At 48.6% G+C, this 27,776-nt stretch overlaps 1 pseudogene across 1 annotated transcript; it reads left to right on the top strand.

Moving 5' to 3' along the window:
- Positions 1–1,178: 1,178 nt before the first annotated feature.
- On the top strand, positions 1,179–25,679 carry LOC149469918 (nicotinamide N-methyltransferase-like; annotated as a pseudogene). Its single transcript, XR_016311471.1, has 3 exons — positions 1,179–1,387; positions 18,180–18,387; positions 25,065–25,679. The product of XR_016311471.1 is annotated as a nicotinamide N-methyltransferase-like (transcript).
- Positions 25,680–27,776: the final 2,097 nt, after the last annotated feature.

Consider the following 27,776-nt stretch of genomic DNA (forward strand, 5'->3'; position numbering starts at 1 on the left):
CTTTTAAAGCGTTGAGAAGTTTTGGAGATTTCTTTGGATGGTTGAAGAAAGTAGGCATGCTGATTTTGTTATGTCTTTTACTAATATTTGTGTTCTATATTGTTGCTAAACTTTGTATGTGCATTTTTGACAAGCTTTTAAAGAATCAGGATGCATATTGGAAACAACAACTGTGAAATTGTGTGTTGTCACGTTGTGACAAAAGGGAGGAACTGTAAGGAGATATATCTTTAAACTGGCATCCATTTTGTATAATGCCTCCATTTCAGATATGTAACTTATTACATGCAAGCAGTAGGTTTTGTTTCTCAACAGTACTCAAATTTCTCTGTAAACGGATGCACTTTATATAGTAAAGTAGGTTCTGGACTCCCTGCTATACTTTCTGCTAGGCAGGAACTTCCGCCTGGTATCAGATCATGCCCCATTGACGTGGATGAGACAAAACAAGTAAGCCAATGCCATAGTGACCAGATGGTTACTATCTCTCCAGGAATTCAACTTCATGGTAGAGCACAGACCCAGGAGACAACATCAAAATCCTGACCATATACCACCAAATGAAAGCCTGAAAAAAAAAACGAGGTATAATTCACCTGGATGTACAAAGTGTGATGATATGACCGGTTTTACTAACATGTCAAAGTTGCAAAATTTTCCTTGGACATTAAGATTTGTTTTACCTTTAGGCATGAAGGGGTTAAAAAGGGTGTGGGTTTAAGGTGACATCACTCACACGCATGCGCATGTGTAGCTCACTGTACAAGGGCAAACAGGCAGGTAAGTAACTTTAATGCAGAGGAGACAAAGACAATGTCTCTCCTCCATTAAAAATGCTGCTTGTTTGCTAAATGTCATTTTTTACATGAAGCTCAACTTTATATGTCTGAGCAGGTTTCCGACCTGTAGGGGGGACAGAGTGCTGAGACTAGATAAACAGTGCAAGGAGACAGGTAAGTACCACTAAGCTTGTTAGGTTTACTAAATAGTGTGTATTCATTAGTATTCCAGAAGTAAGTCTTCCTCCACTCTTTAACATATGCAAACTCATATGGTAGGTATAGATCAGTCAGCACAATTCCCATGACTGGCTCATGAATATATTCTTGATTATATTGAATTAGAATATAACAACCTTCTTTTGCCTGAATATAAATTGAGCACCAACAATAGTAAAGTTTAATGTAAAGTAAAAGTCAAAGAGGTGAAGTGCAGCTTTTTTATTATTGCAGGATAATGGATTTCAAAACACATAAACTCTATCACAAACATGGAATGGATTCCAGAAGTCATCTGGATTTATATTTCTCTAATAAGGAAGACATGGTCTTTGCTGAAGATTCTTTAAAGTTTCCAATGGCGAATATTTACTATCAACTCATCAGCGGTATGTACATTATATATCTATATATTTAACAAAAAAGACAATTTTTTAATATATCTAAGAGTATCACTCAGATAAGTGGGGGTCCCTATAACTTGGTCCTCACAGCTTTCTATTGCTGGTAGCGGAGGAATGCTTTATTGCTTGTTCAAAAATCAAGCTATTTCTATGGAAAAAATTATTCACGCCACCTTGGGCTATTCCACATTTTGTTGTGCTCCGACCTGCAATTTAAATGAATTTGATTGGGATGTTTTATCACAGATGTACATGAAATTATATTTAATTTGTAATTAAATAACAAAGGTCAACACTAAAAAAAGTTTGGGCTTCATCTGGAGCAAACAATCACCCTCTAAAGTTGCATAATTGGTTGAATGAAGTCTACTTTTGGGTAATTAGTGTTTCTGGTGTAAGCAAGTCCAGGATAAGGTTTTAGACAAATAACAATCAATTTTAGGTTCTAGAAATAATTTTGAAAAACGTCTCCAGTGGCCTCTTAGTACCATTTTATTGTGAAAAACTGTGTTGGGTGCCACCTCAATGGGAGGCAAATGACAACTTCAGGATTAAACCTCTGTCTCATTTAGTCCATCCAATGGCATAATGAAGGGATAGAGAAGATGTCATTAGTGCTAGCCTGATCCAAAGAAAATTATTTTAAAACAGGATTAATTCATAAACTGGTACCTCATCATGTTGAAACAATAACTAATGATAATTTATTTGTCATGACTCAGTTTTATTTGGTGAGTGTGTCACTCTTCGCCATTAAATTATCACTTTTTATGTATTTGCTTGCAAAAGGTCAATTCAAAAACATTATCATTAGAGATGAGTGAAGTATTCAAAAATTCGATTCGACTGATTCGGCGAATTCGTGGAAAAATTTCGATTCGAGTCGAATATATTCGCTGTGAATTTAACTTAAAAAAGGGTGTTTCTAGGCTTCAGAGAGACTTAATATTAGTGCTGAACACTGTACCTTTAATTTAAATGCCCTTGGAGTCTGCTGGGGAAGAGAAATAATACTGTCAGTCAGTATGACATGCAGATGAGTGCCGTCGATCTTAGAATCACCGCACACTTCACTCATTTGGGCAGTCACGGGGCCAAAACCAGAGTGTGGAGCCACAGTGTGGCGGTGGAGGCAGCAGCAATGGAAGGCCATACAGCACCCTATGACAAAAATGGAAACCACCAGCAGTGTGAGGAGACCTGAAAGTGGCACATGGCAGAGTGTGGCGATAGAGACAGCAGCAATGGGAGGCCGTACAGGGACCCATGACACACTCTGGACCTGGCAGCAGCATGAGGAGGCGGTACAGGGGCCCATGGCAGATTACGGGCCTGGCAGCAGCATGAGGAGTCGGTACGGGGGCCCATGGCAGATTACGGGCCTGGCAGCAGCAATGGGAGGCCGTACAGGGACCCATGACACACTCTGGACCTGGCAGCAGCATGGGGAGGCGGCACAGGGGCCCATGACAGATTACGGGCCTGGCAGCAGCATGAGGAGTCGGTACGGGGGCCCATGACACACTCTGGACCTGGCAGCAGCATGAGGAGGTGGTACAGGGGCGCATGACAGATTACGAGCCTGGCAGCAGCAACTTGGACAGGAGGACGTTCAGCTTCTGCACCGTCTGGTGCGTGCTCGCAAACTGTTGTCTCTTGGAAACGGATTCCAAGAAAGACTGCTGACGGAATCCGTGAAGAGGAGTAGCAGGAGAAGGAGCATCTGAACGAGCGGAATATGCCAACAAGTGACAACAGGGGCCCATGACAGATTACGGGCCTGGCAGCAGCATGAGGAGTCGGTACGGGGGCCCATGGCAGATTAGGGGCCTGGCAGCAGCTATGGGAGGCCCGTAATCTGCCAGCACCCTATGACAAAAAATGGAACCCACCAGCAGTGTGAGGAGACCTGAAAGTGGCACATGGCAGAGTGTGGCGATGGAGACAGCAGCAATGGGAGGCCGTACAGGGACCCATGAGAGACTCTGGACCTGGCAGCAGCATGAGGAGGCGGTATAGGGGCCTATGGCAGATTAGGGGCCTGGCAGCAGCAATGGGAGGCCCGTAATCTGCCAGCACCCTATGACAAAAAATGGAATACACCAGCAGTGTGAGGAGACCTGAAAGTGGCACATGGCAGAGTGTGGCGATGGAGACAGCAGCAATGGGAGGCCGTACAGGGACCCATGAGAGACTCTGGACTTGGCAGCAGCATGAGGAGGCGGTATAGGGGCCCATGGCAGATTAGGGGCCTGGCAGCAGCTATGGGAGGCCCGTAATCTGCCAGCACCCTATGACAAAAAATGTAACACACCAGCAGTGTGAGGAGACCTGAAAGTGGCACATGTTTGGGGCATGATTCATGGCGGATTTAGTCAGTTGTGTCAGGAACTGGTGGTTTGAAATCCAGACTAATCCACGCCTGATTCATTTTCACAAACGTGAGTCTCTCCACACTTTGGGTGGACAGTCGTGTCCTCCGCGGAGTTACAATACCTCCTGCCGCACTAAACACGCGCTCCGATGCCACGCTACTGGCCGGGCATGACAGCCTTTCAAGGGCAAATTCAGCTAGTTGGGGCCAAAGGTCAAGTTTCGTTGCCCAGTAGTCAAGGGGATTGTCTACCTCGGTTGGCAGGGTGCTGTCCAAGTAGGCCTAAGCCTGTTGTTTGAGGTCCTGCTCCAGGTCCACCTGATGCTGCTGCTGCTGCTGCTGCGGCTGGTTAGTAGTTTCCTCACTGCGCTGGTGAAGAAAGCTACTCATCATCGACTGCAGACTGAGGCAGCCGCTGCTGGTGGAGCTGCCACTGCTCCTACCACCCCACCCCTCCCCTGCTGCCATGGCAGCGGAACGCGAGCGCACAGGGCCCACAGTGTCTGAGGATGGACGTTGGCGCAGACAGGCAGAGACCAGCTGACTACATAGGTGGTTTTTATAGTACGTTATTTTGGCCTCCCTCTCAGCAGGTGTGAAAAAGGCCACCATTTTTGAACGGTAGCGAGGGTCCAACAAGGTGGACAGCCAAAAGTCATCCCTCTGTCTGATGGTTATTATTCGGCTGTCGCTACGCAAGCAACCGAGCATGCTATGGGCCATTTGTGCCAAGGAATGCGAGGGACTCCCTGCCTCCATCTCCACAGCATACTGCCACGGTGCGTCTGGGTCCTCTGTCTCCTCCTCCTCCTCCTCCTCTACCAGATGCTTCTGCTCCTCCACTCCTGTCCGCTGAGTGGAAAAACCACCCATTTCACTCAATAATTCCTGAGCACCAATGTCCTCCTCTACCTCCTCCTCTTCTTCCTGTCCTGCCCCCACAGGGGTCATGTGGCGTTGAGATCTGTGCGCCACGTCTACCGCACCCTGACCAGCCATTGTTAACAGCATTTGTTCCAGGACGTGCAACAGAGGAATGACGTCGTTCATCCCATAGTCCTGCCGACTCACGAATAGCGTGGCCTCCTCAAAGGGCCTGAGCAAGCGCAGGTGTCACGCATGAGCTGCCAATGGCTGACATCTAAGTTACACAGGGAGTACCTTTATCCGCTTTTAACATCAGGAAATCTGTGATGGCCTTTCGCTGTTCGTAAAGGCGGTCTAACATATGTAGGGTTGAATTCCACCTTGTTGCAACGTCACAGCATGAGGAGTCGGTACGGGGGCCCATGGCAGATTACGTGCCTGGCAGCAGCAATGGGAGGCCCGTAATCTGCCAGCACCCTATGTCAAAAAATTCTACACACCAGCAGTGTGAGGAGACCTGAAAGTGGCACATGGCAGAGTGTGGCGATGGAGACAGCAGCAATGGGAGGCCGTACAGGGACCCATGAGAGACTCTGGACCTGGCAGCAGCATGAGGAGGCGGTATATAGGGGCCTATGGCAGATTAGGGGCCTGGCAGCAGCTATGGGAGGCCCGTAATCTGCCAGCACCCTATGTCAAAAAATTCTACACACCAGCAGTGTGTGAGGAGACCTGAAAGTGGCACATGGCAGAGTGTGGCGATGGAGACAGCAGCAATGGGAGGCCGTACAGGGACCCATGAGAGACCCTGGACTTAACAGCAGCATGAGGAGGCGGTATAGGGGCCCATGGCAGATTAGGGGCCTGGCAGCAGCAATGGGAGGCCCGTAATCTGCCAGCACCCTATGTCAAAAAATTCTACACACCAGCAGTGTGTGAGGAGACCTGAAAGTGGCACATGGCAGAGTGTGGCGATGGAGACAGCAGCAATGGGAGGCCGTACAGGGACCCATGAGAGACTCTGGACCTGGCAGCAGCATGAGGAGGCGGTATATAGGGGCCTATGGCAGATTAGGGGCCTGGCAGCAGCTATAGGAGGCCCGTAATCTGCCAGCACCCTATGTCAAAAAATTCTACACACCAGCAGTGTGTGAGGAGACCTGAAAGTGGCACATGGCAGAGTGTGGCGATGGAGACAGCAGCAATGGGAGGCCGTACAGGGAACCATGAGAGACTCTGGACCTGGCAGCAGCATGAGGAGGCGGTATATAGGGGCCTATGGCAGATTAGGGGCCTGGCAGCAGCTATAGGAGGCCCATAATCTGAAAGCACCCTATGTCAAAAAATTCAACACACCAGCAGTGTGAGGAGACCTGAAAGTGGCACATGGCATGAGACACTGTGGACCTGGCAGCAGCATGAGGAGGCGGTATATAGGGGCCCATGGCAGATTAGGGGCCTGGCAGCAGCTATGGGAGGCCCGTAATCTGCCAGCACCCTATGTCAAAAAATTCTACACACCAGCAGTGTGTGAGGAGACCTGAAAGTGGCACATGGCAGAGTGTGGCGATGGAGACAGCAGCAATGGGAGGCCTTACAGGGACCCATGAGAGACTCTGGACTTGGCAGCAGCATGAGGAGGTGGTATAGGGGCCCATGGCAGATTAGGGGCCTGGCAGCAGCAATGGGAGGCCCGTAATCTGCCAGCACCCTATGTCAAAAAATTCTACACACCAGCAGTGTGTGAGGAGACCTGAAAGTGGCACATGGCAGAGTGTGGCGATGGAGACAGCAGCAATGGGAGGCCGTACAGGGACCCATGAGAGACTCTGGACCTGGCAGCAGCATGAGGAGGCGGTATATAGGGGCCTATGGCAGATTAGGGGCCTGGCAGCAGCTATAGGAGGCCCGTAATCTGCCAGCACCCTATGTCAAAAAATTCTACACACCAGCAGTGTGAGGAGACCTGAAAGTGGCACATGGCATGAGACACTGTGGACCTGGCAGCAGCATGAGGAGGCGGTATATAGGGGCCCATGGCAGATTAGGGGCCTGGCAGCAGCTATGGGAGGCCCGTAATCTGCCAGCACCCTATGTCAAAAAATTCTACACACCAGCAGTGTGTGAGGAGACCTGAAAGTGGCACATGGCAGAGTGTGGCGATGGAGACAGCAGCAATGGGAGGCCGTACAGGGACCCATGAGAGACTCTGGACCTGGCAGCAGCATGAGGAGGCGGTATATAGGGGCCTATGGCAGATTAGGGGCCTGGCAGCAGCTATAGGAGGCCCGTAATCTGCCAGCACCCTATGTCAAAAAATTCTACACACCAGCAGTGTGAGGAGACCTGAAAGTGGCACATGGCATGAGACACTGTGGACCTGGCAGCAGCATGAGGAGGCAGTATATAGGGGCCCATGGCAGATTAGGGGCCTGGCAGCAGCTATGGGAGGCCCGTAATCTGCCAGCACCCTATGTCAAAAAATTCTACACACCAGCAGTGTGTGAGGAGACCTGAAAGTGGCACATGGCAGAGTGTGGCGATGGAGACAGCAGCAATGGGAGGCCGTACAGGGACCCATGAGAGACTCTGGACTTGGCAGCAGCATGAGGAGGCGGTATAGGGGCCCATGGCAGATTAGAAGCCTGGCAGCAGCAATGGGAGGCCCGTAATCTGCCAGCACCCTATGTCAAAAAATTCTACACACCAGCAGTGTGTGAGGAGACCTGAAAGTGGCACATGGCAGAGTGTGGCGATGGAGACAGCAGCAATGGGAGGCCGTACAGGGACCCATGAGAGACTCTGGACCTGGCAGCAGCATGAGGAGGCGGTATATAGGGGCCTATGGCAGATTAGGGGCCTGGCAGCAGCTATAGGAGGCCCGTAATCTGCCAGCACCCTATGTCAAAAAATTCTACACACCAGCAGTGTGAGGAGACCTGAAAGTGGCACATGGCAGAGTGTGGCGATGGAGACAGCAGCAATGGGAGGCCGTACAGGGACCCATGAGAGACTCTGGACTTGGCAGCAGCATGAGGAGGCGGTATATAGGGGCCTATGGCAGATTAGGGGCCTGGCAGCAGCTATGGGAGGCCCGTAATCTGCCAGCACCCTATGTCAAAAAATTCTACACACCAGCAGTGTGTGAGGAGACCTGAAAGTGGCACATGGCAGAGTGTGGCGATGGAGACAGCAGCAATGGGAGGCCGTACAGGGAACCATGAAAGACTCTGGACCTGGCAGCAGCATGAGGAGGCGGTATATAGGGGCCTATGGCAGATTAGGGGCCTGGCAGCAGCTATAGGAGGCCCATAATCTGCCAGCACCCTATGTCAAAAAATTCTACACACCAGCAGTGTGAGGAGACCTGAAAGTGGCACATGGCATGAGACACTGTGGACCTGGCAGCAGCATGAGGAGGCGGTATATAGGGGCCCATGGCAGATTAGGGGCCTGGCAGCAGCTATGGGAGGCCCGTAATCTGCCAGCACCCTATGTCAAAAAATTCTACACACCAGCAGTGTGTGAGGAGACCTGAAAGTGGCACATGGCAGAGTGTGGCGATGGAGACAGCAGCAATGGGAGGCCGTACAGGGACCCATGAGAGACTCTGGACCTGGCAGCAGCATGAGGAGGCGGTATATAGGGGCCTATGGCAGATTAGGGGCCTGGCAGCAGCTATGGGAGGCCCGTAATCTGCCAGCACCCTATGTCAAAAAATTCTACACACCAGCAGTGTGAGGAGACCTGAAAGTGGCACATGGCATGAGACACTGTGGACCTGGCAGCAGCATGAGGAGGCGGTATATAGGGGCCCATGGCAGATTAGGGGCCTGGCAGCAGCTATGGGAGGCCCGTAATCTGCCAGCACCCTATGTCAAAAAATTCTACACACCAGCAGTGTGTGAGGAGACCTGAAAGTGGCACATGGCAGAGTGTGGCGATGGAGACAGCAGCAATGGGAGGCCGTACAGGGACCCATGAGAGGCTCTGGACCTGGCAGCAGCATGAGGAGGCGGTATATAGGGGCCTATGGCAGATTAGGGGCCTGGCAGCAGCTATGGGAGGCCCGTAATCTGCCAGCACCCTATGTCAAAAAATTCTACACACCAGCAGTGTGAGGAGACCTGAAAGTGGCACATGGCATGAGACACTGTGGACCTGGCAGCAGCATGAGGAGGCGGTATATAGGGGCCCATGGCAGATTAGGGGCCTGGCAGCAGCTATGGGAGGCCCGTAATCTGCCAGCACCCTATGTCAAAAAATTCTACACACCAGCAGTGTGTGAGGAGACCTGAAAGTGGCACATGGCAGAGTGTGGCGATGGAGACAGCAGCAATGGGAGGCCGTACAGGGACCCATGAGAGGCTCTGGACCTGGCAGCAGCATGAGGAGGCGGTATATAGGGGCCTATGGCAGATTAGGGGCCTGGCAGCAGCTATAGGAGGCCCGTAATCTGCCAGCACCCTATGTCAAAAAATTCTACACACCAGCAGTGTGAGGAGACCTGAAAGTGGCACATGGCATGAGACACTGTGGACCTGGCAGCAGCATGAGGAGGCGGTATATAGGGGCCCATGGCAGATTAGGGGCCTGGCAGCAGCTATGGGAGGCCCGTAATCTGCCAGCACCCTATGTCAAAAAATTCTACACACCAGCAGTGTGTGAGGAGACCTGAAAGTGGCACATGGCAGAGTGTGGCGATGGAGACAGCAGCAATGGGAGGCCGTACAGGGACCCATGAGAGACTCTGGACCTGGCAGCAGCATGAGGAGGCGGTATATAGGGGCCTATGGCAGATTAGGGGCCTGGCAGCAGCTATAGGAGGCCCGTAATCTGCCAGCACCCTATGTCAAAAAATTCTACACACCAGCAGTGTGAGGAGACCTGAAAGTGGCACATGGCATGAGACACTGTGGACCTGGCAGCAGCATGAGGAGGCGGTATATAGGGGCCCATGGCAGATTAGGGGCCTGGCAGCAGCAATGGGAGGCCCGTAATCTGCCAGCACCCTATGTCAAAAAATTCTACACACCAGCAGTGTGTGAGGAGACCTGAAAGTGGCACATGGCAGAGTGTGGCGATGGAGACAGCAGCAATGGGAGGCCGTACAGGGACCCATGAGAGACTCTGGACCTGGCAGCAGCATGAGGAGGCGGTATATAGGGGCCTATGGCAGATTAGGGGCCTGGCAGCAGCTATAGGAGGCCCGTAATCTGCCAGCACCCTATGTCAAAAAATTCTACACACCAGCAGTGTGAGGAGACCTGAAAGTGGCACATGGCAGAGTGTGGCGATGGAGACAGCAGCAATGGGAGGCCGTACAGGGACCCATGAGAGACTCTGGACCTGGCAGCAGCATGAGGAGGCGGTATATAGGGGCCTATGGCAGATTAGGGGCCTGGCAGCAGCTATGGGAGGCCCGTAATCTACCAGCACCCTATGTCAAAAAATTCTACACACCAGCAGTGTGTGAGGAGACCTGAAAGTGGCACATGGCAGAGTGTGGCGATGGAGACAGCAGCAATGGGAGGCCGTACAGGGACCCATGAGAGACCCTGGACTTGGCAGGAGCATGAGGAGGCGGTATAGGGGCCCATGGCAGATTAGGGGCCTGGCAGCAGCAATGGGAGGCCCGTAATCTGCCAGCACCCTATGTCAAAAAATTCTACACACCAGCAGTGTGTGAGGAGACCTGAAAGTGGCACATGGCAGAGTGTGGCGATGGAGACAGCAGCAATGGGAGGCCGTACAGGGACCCATGAGAGACTCTGGACCTGGCAGCAGCATGAGGAGGCGGTATATAGGGGCCTATGGCAGATTAGGGGCCTGGCAGCAGCTATAGGAGGCCCGTAATCTGCCAGCACCCTATGTCAAAAAATTCTACACACCAGCAGTGTGTGAGGAGACCTGAAAGTGGCACATGGCAGAGTGTGGCGATGGAGACAGCAGCAATGGGAGGCCGTACAGGGACCCATGAGAGACTCTGGACCTGGCAGCAGCATGAGGAGGCGGTATATAGGGGCCTATGGCAGATTAGGGGCCTGGCAGCAGCTATAGGAGGCCCGTAATCTGCCAGCACCCTATGTCAAAAAATTCTACACACCAGCAGTGTGAGGAGACCTGAAAGTGGCACATGGCAGAATGTGGCGATGGAGACAGCAGCAATGGGAGGCCGTACAGGGACCCATGAGAGACTCTGGACTTGGCAGCAGCATGAGGAGGCGGTATATAGGGGCCCATGGCAGATTAGGGGCCTGGCAGCAGCTATAGGAGGCCCGTAATCTGCCAGCACCCTATGTCAAAAAATTCTACACACCAGCAGTGTGTGAGGAGACCTGAAAGTGGCACATGGCAGAGTGTGGCGATGGAGACAGCAGCAATGGGAGGCCGTACAGGGACCCATGAGAGACTCTGGACTTGGCAGCAGCATGAGGAGGCGGTATATAGGGGCCCATGGCAGATTAGGGGCCTGGCAGCAGCTATAGGAGGCCCGTAAACTGCCAGCACCCTATGTCAAAAAATTCAACACACCAGCAGTGTGTGAGGAGACCTCAAAGTGGCACATGTTTGAGGCGTGATTCATGGCGGATTTAGTCAGTTGTGTCAGGAACTGGTGGTTTGAAATCCAGACTAATCCACGCCTGATTCATTTTCACAAACGTGAGTCTCTCCACACTTTGGGTGGACAGTCGTGTCCTCCGCGGAGTTACAATACCTCCTGCCGCACTAAACACGCGCTCCGATGCCACGCTACTGGCCGGGCATGACAGCCTTTCAAGGGCAAATTCAGCTAGTTGGGGCCAAAGGTCAAGTTTCGTTGACCTGTTGTCAAGGGGATTGTCTACCTCGGTTGGCAGGGTGCTGTCCAAGTAGGCCCAAGCCTGTTGTTTGAGGTCCTGCTCCAGGTCCACCTGATGCTGCTGCTGCTGCTGCTGCGGCTGGTTAGTAGTTTCCTCACTGCGCTGGTGAAGAAAGCTACTCATCATCGACTGCAGACTGAGGCAGCCGCTGCTGGTGAAGCTGCCACTGCTCCTACCACCCCACCCCTCCCCTGCTGCCATGGCAGCGAAACGCGAGCGCACAGGGCCCACAGTGTCTGAGGATGGACGTTGGCGCAGAAAGGCAGAGACCAACTGACTACATAGGTGGTTTTTATAGTACGTTATTTTGGCCTCCCTCTCAGCAGGTGTGAAAAAGGCCACCATTTTTGAACGGTAGCGAGGGTCCAACAAGGTGGACAGCCAAAAGTCATCCCTCTGTCTGATGGTTATTATTCGGCTGTCGCTACGCAAGCAACCGAGCATGCTATGGGCCATTTGTGCCAAGGAATGCGAGGGACTCCCTGCCTCCATCTCCACAGCATACTGCCACGGTGCGTCTGGGTCCTCTGTCTCCTCCTCCTCTTCCTCTACCAGATGCTCCTGCTCCTCCACTCCTGTCCGCTGAGTGGAAAAACCACCCATTTCACTCAATAATTCCTGAGCACAAATGTCCTCCTCTACCTCCTCCTCTTCTTCCTGTCCTGCCCCCACAGGGGTCATGTGGCGTTGAGATCTGTGCGCCACGTCTACCGCACCCTGACCAGCCATTGTTAACAGCATTTGTTCAAGGACGTGCAACAGAGGAATGACGTCGTTCATCCCATAGTCCTGCCGACTCACGAATAGCGTGGCCTCCTCAAAGGGCCTGAGCAAGCGGCAGGTGTCACGCATGAGCTGCCAATGGCTGACATCGAAGTTACACAGGGGAGTACCTTTATCCGCTTGTAACATCAGGAAATCGGTGATGGCCTTTCGCTGCTCGTAAAGGCGGTCTAACATGTGTAGGGTTGAATTCCACCTTGTTGCAACGTCGCAGATCAGGCGATGATGTGGAATTTCGTTCTGCCGCTGCAGCTCAAGGAGGGTGTGCTTTGCGGTGTAGGAATGGCTGAAATGCATGCAAAGTTTACGTGACATTTTAAGGATGTCTTGCAGTGGGATGGTGGATTTTAGGAACCGCTTGACAACCAGATTGAACACGTGAGCCATGCATGGCGCATGGCACAACCTTCCTTGACGCAGAGCAGACACCATGTTCTTTCCGTTGTCGGTCAACATGGTTCCGATTTTCAGTTTGCGCGGAGACAGCCATCTGTCGATTTCTCTGTTCATTACACTCAGAAGTTCCTCCCCTGTGTGACTACGTTCGCCAAGGCATACCAGGTGCAGAACAGCGTAACACCGTTGTGCCCTGCACATGTGATATGCCGGTCGGGTAATGGGACTTGGCACGGGGGTGGCGGCTGAGGACACGGCGGAAGAAGAGGTGGTAGAGGCGGACATCTTTGCCGGACCAAGGACGTGAAAACGTGGAGGCAAAAGCGGCGTGACCTGTCCAAGTTGCTGGTGCGGCTGTGACGGCACCACGTTCACCCAGTGGGCCGTAAATGACATGTACTGTCCCTGACCGTAGTTACAGCTCCACACGTCGGCGCTGCCGTGCACTTTGGCAGAGACCGACATGCTCAAAGACTGGCCCACCATGTCTTCTACATGTGAATGCAGGGCTGGCACTGCCTTTTTGGCGAAGAAATGCCGGCTTGGCACTCTCCACCGCGGCGCGGCACAAGCCATCATTTCTCTGAAAGGTGCTGAGTCCACCACTTGGAAAGGGAGGGACTGCAGCACCAGCAACTTGGACAGGAGGACGTTCAGCTTTTGCACCGTCGGGTGCGTGCTCGCAAACTGTTGTCTCTTGGAAACGGATTCCAAGAAAGACTGCTGACGGAATCCGTGAAGAGGAGTAGCAGGAGAAGGAGCATCTGAACGAGCGGAAGATGCCAACGAGCGACAACTCCCCTCAGCAGAGGTGTTGGAGCCTTGACTGGCTGATGGAGGGCGATTGACGTTGGGTGACGGAGCAAGTAATGGAGCGGGTGATGGAGCGGGGGCTGGGGCGGGCAGAACCGCCGTATCTTTATCACGGTTTTCCCAGGCCACCAAATGGCGACGCTGCATATGCTGCCGCAACGCTGTAGTCCCAACATGGGCCCCCTGGCCACGCTTGACTTTCTGGCCACATAGTCGACATACGGCTACGTTTACTTCCTCGGGCGGCTTGACGAAAAATTGCCACACCGCCGAGTAGGAAACTTTGCCCCCGATACTCCTCACTGGCTGACTGCTGCTTCCTCCGTGCACACCGGCACCACTACTGGCCGTGGTGGTAGGCTGCAGTGGAGCTGGTGCTCTACTCCGTGGCCGTTTGGCTCCACTGACACTGCTTCCACTGACACTGCTGCGACCCTGCTGCTGTCTCCTGGGCAACCCACCGACTGTTTCGCTCACTGCCAAGCTGCCACCCTCTTCTCCTGATGATGCGGAAGAAATTGCCTGATGACGACGAGGCTGCCAAGTGCGATCAACCTCCTCATCATCAAGTAGGGTCTCCGCCTCACTACTAGCCCCCTCGGCTGCGTCTGGGTCAGGAGACAGACCTGTCTCTAGACCGGCTACCGGGCCACTCTCCTCGCCACTACTTCTTCGCCTGGCTGCTGAAAAGGCGGATGTCTCCCCCCGTTCCTGACCGCCCTCTGTTAGCTCTTCCTCACTGTACAGTGGGGCTGAGCCCACAGCATGCGATACTTCGCTTGGTGAGGGAACACCAAAGGACAGGGGCAGGTAGAGGACACGTGATTTCAGTGGGCTTGGTCCCGGGCCATGCCAACTAACGGTTGTGTCTGACGTACCCACCGACCGTTGGCTGTAGGTGTCAGAGGTGACCTGGGAAGAGGAAGACGACCGAGCCAACCAATCGATGACGGCAGGGTTGTCGGTGGAGACACGACCGCTGGATGACACCAGGAGCACTGGCCTCTGGCTGCGAATAGTGCTGCCTCGACCCCTTCCTCTGCTGCCACGTCTGCTCGCTCCTAAAACATTGCCTCCTCTGCCACTCCTCTGCATGTTGTCTGACATACTCTTTAATTAAACGATTATGTGTCCCTGAGTAACAATTCTGTGTCCCTGAGTAACAATTCTGTGTCTGTGCGAGTAACAATTCTGTGGCCCTAAGTAACAGTTCTGTGGCCCTCAGTAACAATTCTGTGTCCCTGATTAACGTTTCTGTGGCCCCAAGTAACAGTTCTGTGGCCCTCAGTAACAATTCTGTGTCTGTGCGAGTAACAATTCTGTGTCTGTGCGAGTAACAATTCTGTGGCCCTAAGTAACAGTTCTGTGGCCCTCAGTAACAATTCTGTGTCCCTGATTAACGTTTCTGTGGCCCCAAGTAACAGTTCTGTGGCCCTCAGTAACAATTCTGTGTCTGTGCGAGTAAGAATTCTGTGTCTGTGCGAGTAACAGTTCTGTGGCCCTCAGTAACAGTTCTGTGTCCCTGAGTAACAATTGTGTCTGTGCGAGTAACAATTCTGTGGCCCTAAGTAACAGTTCTGTGGCCCTCAGTAACAATTCTGTGTCCCTGATTAACGTTTCTGTGGCCCCAAGTAACAGTTCTGTGGCCCTCAGTAACAATTCTGTGTCTGTGCGAGTAACAATTCTGTGTCTGTGCGAGTAACAATTCTGTGGCCCTAAGTAATGGTTCTGTGGCCCTCAGTAACAGTTCTGTGTCCCTGTGTAACAATTCTGTGTCTGTGCGAGTAACAATTCTGTGGCCCTAAGTAACAGTTCTGTGGCCCTCAGTAACAATTTTGTGTCCCTGATTAACGTTTCTGTGGCCCCAAGTAACAGTTCTGTGGCCCTCAGTAACAATTCTGTGTCTGTGCGAGTAACAATTCTGTGGCCCTAAGTAACAGTTCTGTGGCCCTCAGTAACAATTCTGTGTCCCTGATTAACGTTTCTGTGGCCCCAAGTAACAGTTCTGTGGCCCTCAGTAACAATTCTGTGTCTGTGCGAGTAACAATTCTGTGTCTGTGCGAGTAACAATTCTGTGGCCCTAACTAACAGTTCTGTGGCCCATAAGTAACAGTTCTGTGTCCCTGAGTAACAATTCTGTGTCTGTGCGAGTAAGAATTCTGTGTCTGTGCGAGCAACAATTCTGTGGCCCTAAGTAACAGTTCTGTGGCCCTCAGTAACAGTTCTGTGTCCCTGAGTCACAATTCTGTGTCTGTGCGAGTAACAATTCTGTGTCTGTGCGAGTAACAATTCTGTGTCTGTGCGAGTAACAATTCTGTGGCCCTAAGTAACGGTTCTGTGGCCCTCAGTAACAGTTCTGTGTCCCTGTGTAACAATTCTGTGTCTGTGCGAGTAACAATTCTGTGGCCCTAAGTAACAGTTCTGTGGCCCTCAGTAACAATTCTGTGTCTGTGCGAGTAACAATTCTGTGTCTGTGCGAGTAACAATTCTGTGGCCCTAAGTAACAGTTCTGTGGCCCTCAGTAACAATTCTGTGTCCCTGATTAACGTTTCTGTGGCCCCAAGTAACAGTTCTGTGGCCCTCAGTAACAATTCTGTGTCTGTGCGAGTAACAATTCTGTGTCTGTGCGAGTAACAATTCTGTGGCCCTAACAGTTCTGTGGCCCTCAGTAACAATTCTGTGTCCCTGATTAACGTTTCTGTGGCCCCAAGTAACAGTTCTGTGGCCCTCAGTAACAATTCTGTGTCTGTGCGAGTAACAATTCTGTGTCTGTGCGAGTAACAATTCTGTGGCCCTAACTAACAGTTCTGTGGCCCTAAGTAACAGTTCTGTGTCCCTGAGTAACAATTCTGTGTCTGTGCGAGTAAGAATTCTGTGTCTGTGCGAGCAACAATTCTGTGGCCCTAAGTAACAGTTCTGTGGCCCTCAGTAACAGTTCTGTGTCCCTGAGTAACAATTCTGTGTCTGTGCGAGTAACAATTCTGTGTCTGTGCGAGTAACAATTCTGTGTCTGTGCGAGTAACAATTCTGTGTCTGTGCGAGTAACAATTCTGTGGCCCTAAGTAACGGTTCTGTGGCCCTCAGTAACAGTTCTGTGTCCCTGTGTAACAATTCTGTGTCTGTGCGAGTAACAATTCTGTGGCCCTAAGTAACAGTTCTGTGGCCCTCAGTAACAATTCTGTGTCCCTGATTAACGTTTCTGTGGCCCCAAGTAACAGTTCTGTGGCCCTCAGTAACAATTCTGTGTCTGTGCGAGTAACAATTCTGTGTCTGTGCGAGTAACAATTCTGTGGCCCTAACTAACAGTTCTGTGGCCCTCAGTAACAATTCTGTGTCTGTGCGAGTAACAATTCTGTGTCTGTGCGAGTAACAATTCTGTGGCCCTAAGTAACGGTTCTGTGGCCCTCAGTAACAGTTCTGTGTCCCTGTGTAACAATTCTGTGTCTGTGCGAGTAACAATTCTGTGGCCCTAAGTAACAGTTCTGTGGCCCTCAGTAACAATTCTGTGTCTGTCCCTGAGTAACAATTCTGTGGCCCTAACTAAAGTTTCTGTGGCCCTAAGTAACAATTCTCTGGCACTCAGTAACAATTCTGTCTGTCCCTGAGTAACAATTCTGTGGCCCTAATAACGTTTCTGTGGCCCTAAGTAACAATTATCTGGCACTCAGTAACAATTCTGTCTGTCCCTGAGTAACAATTCTGTGGCCCTAATAACGTTTCTGTGGCCCTAAGTAACAATTATCTGGCACTCAGTAACAATTCTGTCTGTCCCTGAGTAACAATTCTGTGGCCCTAATAACGTTTCTGTGGCCCTAAGTAACAATTCTCTGGCACTCAGTAACAATTCTGTCTGTCCCTGAGTATGAATTCTGTGGCCCTAACTAGCGTTTCTTTGTCCCTAAGTAACGATTCTGTGGCCCTAATTAACAATTCTGTGTCCCTGAGTAATAGTTCTCTGTCCCTAAGTATCGTTTCTCTGTCCCCAAGTATCGTTTCTGTGGCCCTAACTCTGTCCCTGTCCCTAATACAGAGCGGTCTGCCTCTGTTCAATGACTGCAGGCAAATGAAGAATTCCAAAATGGCCGCTATTTATAGCTCGACCATTACACAGTGCTAGCTGGCTGGCTGCTGATTGGCTGATGCGATCACATGTCGTTGAGGAATGCATTATGGGTCAGCGCGCCTTGTCTGCGCGCTTTCCCAGACATCCCCGCTCCGTCGCCGCACATGTCAGCCGCCATTTTCGGAAAAATTTCGATTCGTGCGTCCGAATTAGGCAATTTTTCCGATATTCGACTCGAATTCCACTTCGGCTACTTCGATTCGCTCATCTCTAATTATCATGCTTGTTTTCTATTTTTAAATGCTCAGAACAAATGTAGAGCAAAGTGACAATATCTGCTAATAGCCCCCTGAACAATTTATACTCAGGTTACTTGCACTCCCTTTCAGATGCTTCCTCATTTGTCACTTTCATATATGGAGGATCATGTGACATATAATGGTGGCTGGGTCTAGAAGCCAATCCCATGACCATATCACATTATGGTGGAGAACAATTTTTTAAAGCTTTACCTAGAAGTGTCATGAGATGCCAATTATAATGAAAGGTGAAATCTCTTTTTTCGCAGTAAAATTTGGTTCGGGGAAAATAACACATGAATCTGTAATATCCCTGCAGGTCGATTTAAGGGAGAGATTTTAATTGACATCAGTGTTGGTTCTATCGTTCACCATCTTTATTCCACCTCCAAATTCTTCAAAAATATAGTCATATTAAAATTCCAAGAGAAATGTATCATGGAACTGACCAGATGGCTACATGACCGTACTGGAGCATATAATTGGAATCATACAGCAGCAGTCGCCGCTGACTTAGAAGGAACAAGGTAACTTTTTCACTTTTGCATTTTAGTTTGGAAAAAATTATTTCTTTAAAGACAACTTCAATTGTTTTTGAGTATATTTCATTTATTGAGTTGTTTAAAATACAAACTTTTTCATGTTTTTAGTTAAGTACAGTAACTTTGCTATAATGTATTTGAAAAGTTCAAATTTATATCTCAGCTCTCAGCTTTTTATAATGTTTTTATTCAGGATCTCCTTAACTGCTATGCTGAAAAAAGTCTGTTCACAAAATTTACAGTAGTAGTCCAGTCAAATTCTATCTAAACCTATAACCTGCTCCCACTCCCACTCCAAGCCATATACTAACTACCCTATAAAGAAAATATGTCTATACTTACCTATTTTGAGGGCCACCCAGTCCGGTCACATGATCAGCTCCCAGTTTTGGCTTCAGTGTAGAATAGGGAGAGCCAACAATGGATGCCCCATAGTAAGCCTATAGGTCAGTGGTTCTCAACCTTTCTAATGCCGCAACCCCTTAATACAGTTCCTCATGTTGTGGTGACCCCCAACCATAAAATTATTTTCGTTGCTACTTCATAACTGTAATTTTGCAGTGGGAGGACTAGCGCCCCATCACTGATGTCAGTGGGATGAATAGTGCCCCATCGTTGGCATCAGTGGGAGGAATAGTGCCCCATCGTTGGCGTCAGTGGGAGGAATAGTGCCCCATCGTTGGCGTCAGTGGGGGGAGGAATAGTGCCCCATCGTTGGCGTCAGTGGGGGGAGGAATAGTGCCCCATCGTTGGCATCAGTGGGGGGAGGAATAGTGCCCCATCGTTGGCGTCAGTGGGGGGAGGAATAGTGCCCCATCGTTGGCGTCAGTGGGGGGAGGAATAGTGCCCCATCGTTGGCGTCAGTGGGGGGAGGAATAGTGCCCCATCGTTGGCGTCAGTGGGGGGGGAATAGTGCCCCATCGTTGGCGTCAGTGGGGGGAGGAATAGTGCCCCATCGTTGGCGTCAGTGGGGGGAGGAATAGTGCCCCATCGTTGGCGTCAGTGGGGGGAGGAATAGTGCCCCATCGTTGGCGTCAGTGGGGGGAGGAATAGTGCCCCATCGTTGGCGTCAGTGAGGGGAGGAATACTGTCCCATCGTTGGTGTCAGTGGGGGGAGGAATAGTGCCCCATTGTTGGTGTCAGTGGGGGGAGGAATAGTGCCCCATCGTTGGTGTCAGTGGGGGGAGGAATAGTGCCCCATCGTTGGTGTCAGTGGGGGGAGGAATAGTGCCCCATCGTTGGTGTCAGTGGGGGGAGGAATAGTGCCCCATCGTTGGTGTCAGTGGGGGGAGGAATAGTGCCCCATCGTTGGTGTCAGTGGGGGGAGGAATAGTGCACCATCGTTGGTGTCAGTGGGGGGAGGAATAGTGCCCCATCGTTGGTGTCAGTGGGGGGAGGAATAGTGCACCATCATTGGTGTCAGTGGGGGGAGGAATAGTGCCCCATCATTGGTGTCAGTGGGGGGAGGAATAGTGCCCCATCGTTGGTATTAGTGACACAAATGATGGGGCACTATCCCTTCCACTGACACCAATGATACTTACCTTGCTGACTCCTGCTCCAGCCTGGGCTCGCTCTCTCCCTCTCCCATCTACAGCCTGCATACCTGGCTGCAGCAGCAAAATTTGCACTTACCTGTCAGCTGTCTTCCTTCTCTGGCCTCTCTCTTCACTCGTTCCTGCAGCTCCCTCAATCTTCTTCGATCTCCGCGCGCTGCCGCTCGGCTCCTCCTCTCCAAGCTCCACCTTCTCGCCGGTGATTGGCCACCTGTGTGCCTCTCCTGAGCTACAGTTCCGGTGGCCAATCAGCGGCGAGGAGGCGGTGACAGGGGCAGCATATCATCCCGCCCACACATCGCCGGAGACAGCAGCGGTGTCTCGGTTCCTAAGACCATCGGAAATATGTTTTCCAATGGTCTTAGGCGACCCCTGGGAAATGGTCGTTCGACCCCCAAAGGGGTCGCGACCCCCAGGTTGAGAACCGCTGCTATAGGTGATGTCACCACTCATACACCGCTCATGAAAATACAATATGACATGTTTTATGGCTGCCAGTCACTTTCAGATGTTTTATGGCTAACAGTCACTTTCAAATACATTATTTCATAATAAGTAAAACTGTGTGAGCTCCACATGTTAAAAGTTACAATATATCGGTGAGAAACAAAGGAAATTGTTAAAGGACTAGATCATGCTGATACATTAAGGACAATTTATTAAAAAACGTCAGACTCTTCACAAATAGATTCCTGTTCAATTTGAATTCAATCACATGCAGATACTTTTTTTCATACAATTGGATAATTGAGTGAGTACTTTTACATTTTTTTCAGTGGCGATTGCTAACTTAGATAGTAAGACTAGGTTCACAGTGATGTGATCCGACATTCAGTGCGATTATGTAGTGATACTTTGATGCAACTTTGATAAAGTTTGTATAATCTATGGGGTCAAAAGTGGACTGTAATTGCACTAAAGTAGTACAGGAACCTTTTCCCAAATTGTTTAGTCCTAAGTCGCTTAGATGTGAATAAACGCCATTGAAATCAATGTCATTAACCTTGTCATGCACTTCTGTGCGACCCAAGTTGCATCCGAAATCACACTAGTGTGAATCTGGCCATAATCAATCAGATTAACTAACATATGCAGTATGTCATAAAATAAGGTGAATATATATGTGGGTAAAAAGAAAATGATAATGATAATATTGTATAACAAGATGTATTATAAAGTATATTTATTAAAACTGAACTCCAGGCACATATTAAAGACAGAACTATGGAATCCAGGCTTTCAACAGAGTACCAAACAAGTCTGCTGAAAAATTCAAGGAGCTGAAAAGCAGGAAAATTTTAGGTCTAAGAGATTGTTCTGCTCTCAGAGAAAAATTGTCCTGACCTCCTTCAGAATGGTGTTGCATCTCATTCTCCCTTTCCTTGGAACATAAGACACTACCATCTTGTTGTTTATTTGTTTGCCATGCCACTCAAAGTTCTAGAATATTAGAGACTGTTACTATTTCTAACCTCGGCTAATTTCCCTAAGACTAGGGAACTACTAACACTGACATACAAAGCCATTCATAACGCTGCCCCAAACTACCTTACCGACCTGATACCCAAATACTACCCAACCACCCAACCCGTACTCTTTGCTCCTTACAAGACCTCCTACCTTCTAGCTCCCTGGTCTCTCTTTCCCATGCCCGACTGCAGGACTTCTCCAGGACTTCCCCCATCCTCTGGAACTCACTATCCCAATCCATCAGACTGTCACCTACCCTCCTCACCTTTAGGCGCACCCTGAAAAGCCATCTCTTCGGGGAAGCCTACCCCACCCTCACCTAACTGCCGATCTCCTCCACTCCTCCTACCACTCCATCCCCCACAGCCACTTCCTCCTGTGCCACTATTCTCTCCCTCCTAGATTGTAAGCTCGAAAGAGCAGGGCCCTCAAACCCCTCGTGTATTGTTTTGTTACTGTATTGTCTCATGTACTATCCCCCACTATAATGTAAAGCGCTGATCAAACCTTTTGGCGCTATATAAATACTGTATAATGATAATAATAATAATATTCTGAAAATGAGCTCCATAGCCTTGAGGGGTTGCATCTGACATAACTGTGATCCAAGTTCGGGTGTCCAGCCAATTTTGCAGATTCGATACCTAGAGACAGTTTGGCTTATCTGAAGAATGTATCTCCATGTGCACTGGCTCAGGAGGCCTGTTTGAAATTCAAATGTGCCCATTTGACCATTTGAGTGGCTGCTGACAGGGTCACAATCAATTTCATACAGTGCAAAGCTGGCAGATAAGTACTGGTTATCACCAATTTTGTGTACCATTTGGTGGTCTGATTCTTCTCTTGAGGCAACCACACCTAACTGTTGATTGCATTTAATAAGGCCCCCAAAAATATCTTCTGTGTTGGTTGCAAATTACTTTTTTGTCATTAAAGTAGTAAAAGGTATAAATAGTCTTGTAGATACTGAATTCCAGCTTACTTCTAGTAACTTTTGAGATTACAACAATGAGTTTGCTGCTAAAAAAAAAGTTAAAATATCATACAGAAACTTACACAAATTATAGATAAACTGTCCTTGAAGGTTACTGTATCATCCATTGGGAGAGTTAAATGTTTTACTAAGCATATGACTATGTGGTGGATGCTTGTAGGTAGTCAAGACTTTCTCTGACATACAGTATGTGGAGATTTCTAAGACTGATTCCTGTACCATACGAAATATCATATCCATCACTTGTGTATTATCAGTCTCTCTTTCTCTCAAGGATTTGGAAAGACAGATTGCACAGACTAATTTGCTTTGAAGATCTGGTCTGTTGCATGCCCAGCTTTGCTGATCGGACAGACAGCTATATCTGTGAGATCATGGAGTGATGGTGAGCAGACCTTGCTCTTGATCTTTAACTGTAATGATGGAAATGAAAGGAATGCTTATCCCTAGAAAGGTGATTATGGGAAGAGCTGCAACAAAGCCAAATTTTATGTAATTGTTTAAAATGCTCTTCCACATATTTTCTTCAATACGTACCAACCCCTACCTGTTATTGGATGCGGGGTCTATTATTACTTTATCCATTTAGAATAAATAGGGACAGCAGTGGCGACTGAGCAATACTGTAGCAAAATACTGTATGTGTGTGTGAATAGAGATGGAATATAAAAATTTGAAACAGAATCTCCAGACAAGAAATGAAAACCTACCCAATAACAGAAACAAAAAAAGAACAGATAGCGTAGGATCTACCCAGGAAGGAGAGGCAAGAGGTGGCTGCCCTCCACATTGAAATATCTCACTTTATAACCCCACCCCCCATCTGTCCAGAACGGGTGTGTCAGGTGACTGGGCTACAGCCAATTTTAGGGGACAGTCGCAACCATGCTAACCAGAACTGAGGCTTGGAGAGAGAGAAATAGAGTAATGCGGTGTTCTATCAATGAAGCACAAGGCATGCATTCCATGCTTTTATTTTCTGTTAGCTGCTTACTGGATCCCCAAAACCATCAGAATGGGGTTCCTCATGAGGGATGTCTTTAGCCCCTGTGGTATGAGGAGAGGGTATGTCAGGGCTCCGGGTATAACCAGAGGTATGTGAACTGACACAGGGAAACGCAGGCTTCAGATATGTTATAAACAATACAATTTATTAACACTAACAATACAAAACGCAGTGCAATACTAAAACATAAACACAGTGCAAACAAACCAAACCAAACCACCCACAGCTAACAAGACATACAATGCAAGCGTAGTCAGGCAGGCCGGGTCAATAATAATCGGGCAGGTAGGAACAGGAGGAGCAGGCAGAGAGTAGTCAGGTCACGAGCTGGGTACAGCAACTAACGGGCAGGTAGGTACAGGGGGTCAGGCAGAGAATGGTCGGGGTCACAAGCCAGGGATAAAACAGGAGAAGTCAGCAGAGGTCAGGATCAGGCAGGGTCAGCAAGGAGTCAGGCAGGAACAGGAAAAGGAATAGGAATGCAGGTAACAAGATACAGGAGCCCATAGACAAACACACACCAAGGCACAGACTGCAGGTCTGGCCATCCCTTAAATACACCTGCATAATCAGCTTCAGGTGTTTTGGCTGACTGCAGGGTTGAGTCTCTGATTGCTGAGAGCACACGCTGGCCAGCCCTGGTACTGCAGCCCACAAGGCAGGTGAGTCCCACCATTACTGGCAAGACCATTCCTGACAGGGTAGTTTCAGAGGACCTGCCTGTAAAGGACAACAGGAAACAGTCAGGTAAGGGTAAAAATAAGGCAAAATTCCTATTGCTGTGAGGATAAAAAAACAATTCTGGTGCTAGGTAGAGTTTTATTTATTTGTAGAGCAGTCAGTCCTAGTTATTCCAGTAAGGGGTAGCGTTGACCCATTAGTATACTGCCATGCTCAGGAATATATTATTAGGCAGGCTACAAAAATGATAAATGTATTCTGTATAGTGAAAATGTATTGAAATACAATCACAGACAACAATCAGTTTTGAGAATGAACTTCACAGGTGCTGACCAAAGAAACAAATTGTGTGTGATAAAGGTACAGCAAGATTCATTTACTGTGTCTGGATGTAATGTACTCTACATGGTAAAACATATCAAATAACATTAAAATACATGCATACATCAAATTGCCTCTTTGCTCATTTACGGTGCTATTTTTATACTGATTGGAGTTGATTTCCTAAAGGCAAACAGACATCGCAAGGGAAGTTGTACTTTGTAAGGGGATTTTCCCATAGCATAATGAATGAGGTGAAGTTCTGCTGACTTCCATCATCCATTCAAATGCAAGTAAAAATGCTTTTTTTTTTAATTTTCCTTGCACTTGGTTGGGTATTCTTTGCAAAGTGAAACATCACCTCATTCACTAAGCTCTGGGGAAAATGTCCTTACAAACTGGAACTTCACTTTCAAAGTCAACAGCCTATTTGCCTTTAGTACATCAACTTCATTGTCTTACCAGTTCAATAAACAACAAGCAAACAGAAACATTCCATTTCAGTGTCAATAGCTTGTCTAGCAGCCAAATTACAGTCTAACCAAATTTTGGCTGAATTGTTCATCATGATATATATCACTGTATATTGGAAACTTTATTATAATGTCCATATTATGTTTTTTTATTTTTGCAGAGATCAATGTCAGGAGCAAGAATTGCGCCTAAAGTCGTCCATCACGCAGATTTTGAAATGTGATTTTGAAGAGGAAAACATAATCTCTCCAGTGCTATTACCACTTGCTGACAGCATTATCAGTGCGTGGATGCTGAAAAATATCAGTAAAGATGAGAATGAATACATGACAAATCTGGAGAAGATATTAAAGCTTCTAAAACCCGGAGGCCAGCTGTTACTTGTTTCCCTAATAGATACAACTTATTGGGTTGCTGGAGTGGAAAGGTTCCATTGTTTTAAATTTTAAAGAGGAGTTTGTGAAAAATGCCCTCAATAAGATGGGTTTAGTCATTGATTACTACGCAGTGCAGAGCAGAACCAATGTCAGTGATCTCACTGATTATAAAGCGATGTTATTCATTGTAGCATGCAAAGGGGAGTAGATGATTGGAGCCAATAGCATTCATCTCAGCACGTAAATGTTACAAAGAATCTTAAGATGACAAACATAATTAATGATTGACCTACTGTACCAGTTACCTGTGCTAAAGTCAGCAATGTTAATTTGCATTAATCTGTGTTAAATCGTGTTAACAAATATTGCTATCTTAATAAAGATCATTCAGAATATGATTATCAGTTGACTTGTCTTGGAAACATATTGTAACACTTATATATATATATATATATATATATATATATATATATTTATTGATAACCAATGCATTTTGGGATAATTACAGTGTCCCTTTCATCAGAACATGAAGAAAAAATATATAAAAATGCAGTATCAGATACAATGTATGGATAATATATTAGAAAACATAAACATTAACATTATCAGGTCCAATAGCTAAACATTATTAACTGTTTATAAAGAGATAATATATAGGGAGATTAAATTAATAAGTGTTGTACAGGATGGCAAGGATGGGTCCTGGACAGCAGGTATGTATATTTCCCCACTATTTGGGTTGTGGTCCCTTCAACTGAGAGATCAAGAGACAGTTTTCAGTACTCAGGGGTTCACACCCATGCAGGGTAAAGTGTTTTAGGGTAGGCTGATCAGCGAGAGAGGACAGACTTATAGTTCCCACTGGATTGATAAGTCCTCATTTGGGACCCCAAATTTGTAGGTTTGGAGAGGTATTTGGGTGGGAAAGAACCTCCAACCCTGATTTCACAGGCCTTTGTCCTGAAAGGGTTAACACATTTGCATCAGAGACCTTGAAAGGAAGAGGAAGCACTCAGCACCTGCTTCAACTACCATCTCTATGCTGATGACACTCAAATTTACCTCTCCACCCCTCACCTCACCTTCACTTTCTCCGCCCGCATCACTCACCTCCTAAACGATATCTCTGACTGGATGTCGCTCCATTTCCTCAAACTCAACCTCTCCAAAACCGAGCTTCTCGTCTTCCCTCCTGCCCGCGCCCCCCCCCATCCTATCCATCACTACTAACATCACCACCATCAATCCCGCCCCGCAAGCCAAAGTCCTTGGAGTCATTCTGGACTCTAACCTCTCCTTCCAACCTCATGTCAAATCACTCACAAACACATGCAGACTCCACCTCCGCAATATCGCCAAAATACGCTCCTTCCTTACCCCAGACACCACTAAACTACTTGTGCACTCCCTGATTATCTCACGCCTTGACTACTGCAACTCCCTCCTCACCGGCCTACCCCAGTGCAGGCTCTCCCCGCTTCAGACCATCCTCAACTCAGCGGCTAGACTCATCCACCTCACCACCCGCTCCACCTCTGCCACCCCCCTCTGCCTCTCCCTCCACTGGCTCCCTATCGCCCAACGCATCATATTCAAACTACTCACTCTGACCTACAAAGCCATTCACAACACTGCTCCTAACTACCTCACCAACCTGATTCCCAAGTACCACCCTACCCGTACCCTTCGCTCTTCACAGGACCTCCTTCTATCTTGCTCCCTGGTCTCCTCCTCACACGCACGTCTGCAAGACTTCTTCAGGTCCTCCCCCATCCTCTGGAACTCACTACCCCAATCCATCAGACTGTCACCTTCCCTCCTCACCTTCAGGCGCTCCCTGAAAACCCACCTCTTCAGGGAAGCCTACCCCACCCTCACCTAACTGCTGCTCTCCTTCATTCCTCCTTCCACTCCATCCCCCACAGCCACTTCCTCCTGTACCACTACCCCCTCCCTCCTAGATTGTAAGCTCGAAAGAGTAGGGCCCTATAACCCCTCGTGTGCTGTTTGTAGTTGCTGTAATGTTTCATGTATTGTCCCCCCCTCTATTGTACAGCGCTGAGCAAACCCTTTGGCGCTATATAAACTCAATGTAATGTAATAATAATAATGTTTCAGAGGTAGAGTAGAACATAATACAGCTATACACGAATTCTCCAGTGCTCAGAAGGTATACACATCCAGAAGGTACTACCTCATTCAACTGTAATGCCTCGCTGATGCAGCCCTGCTCAGACTGGGGGATCCTGACAGAGGAAACTGTAAAAACACATAGAAGGGTGCAAACGCTTAGTGCATTAGCAAAACCAATTTTATTAAACACCGATAGGCAAAAAAGCATACGCGCAAACATAATGTAAGGTAAGCGTAGAAAATCACAACATTCTGATCCAGCCATAAGACAGTGTCATTTCTGACAAACAAAGGTCTTTTGGAGACGATTCTTTGAAATTTTTGATGACAAATCTTTGTTGCATGTACAGCAGTGGTATGTA

This window comes from Staurois parvus, unplaced genomic scaffold (assembly GCF_062004578.1).
Source record: "Staurois parvus isolate SC_StPar_1 unplaced genomic scaffold, SC_StPar_1.0 ptg000057l, whole genome shotgun sequence".
Classification (NCBI taxonomy): Eukaryota; Metazoa; Chordata; class Amphibia; order Anura; family Ranidae; genus Staurois; species Staurois parvus.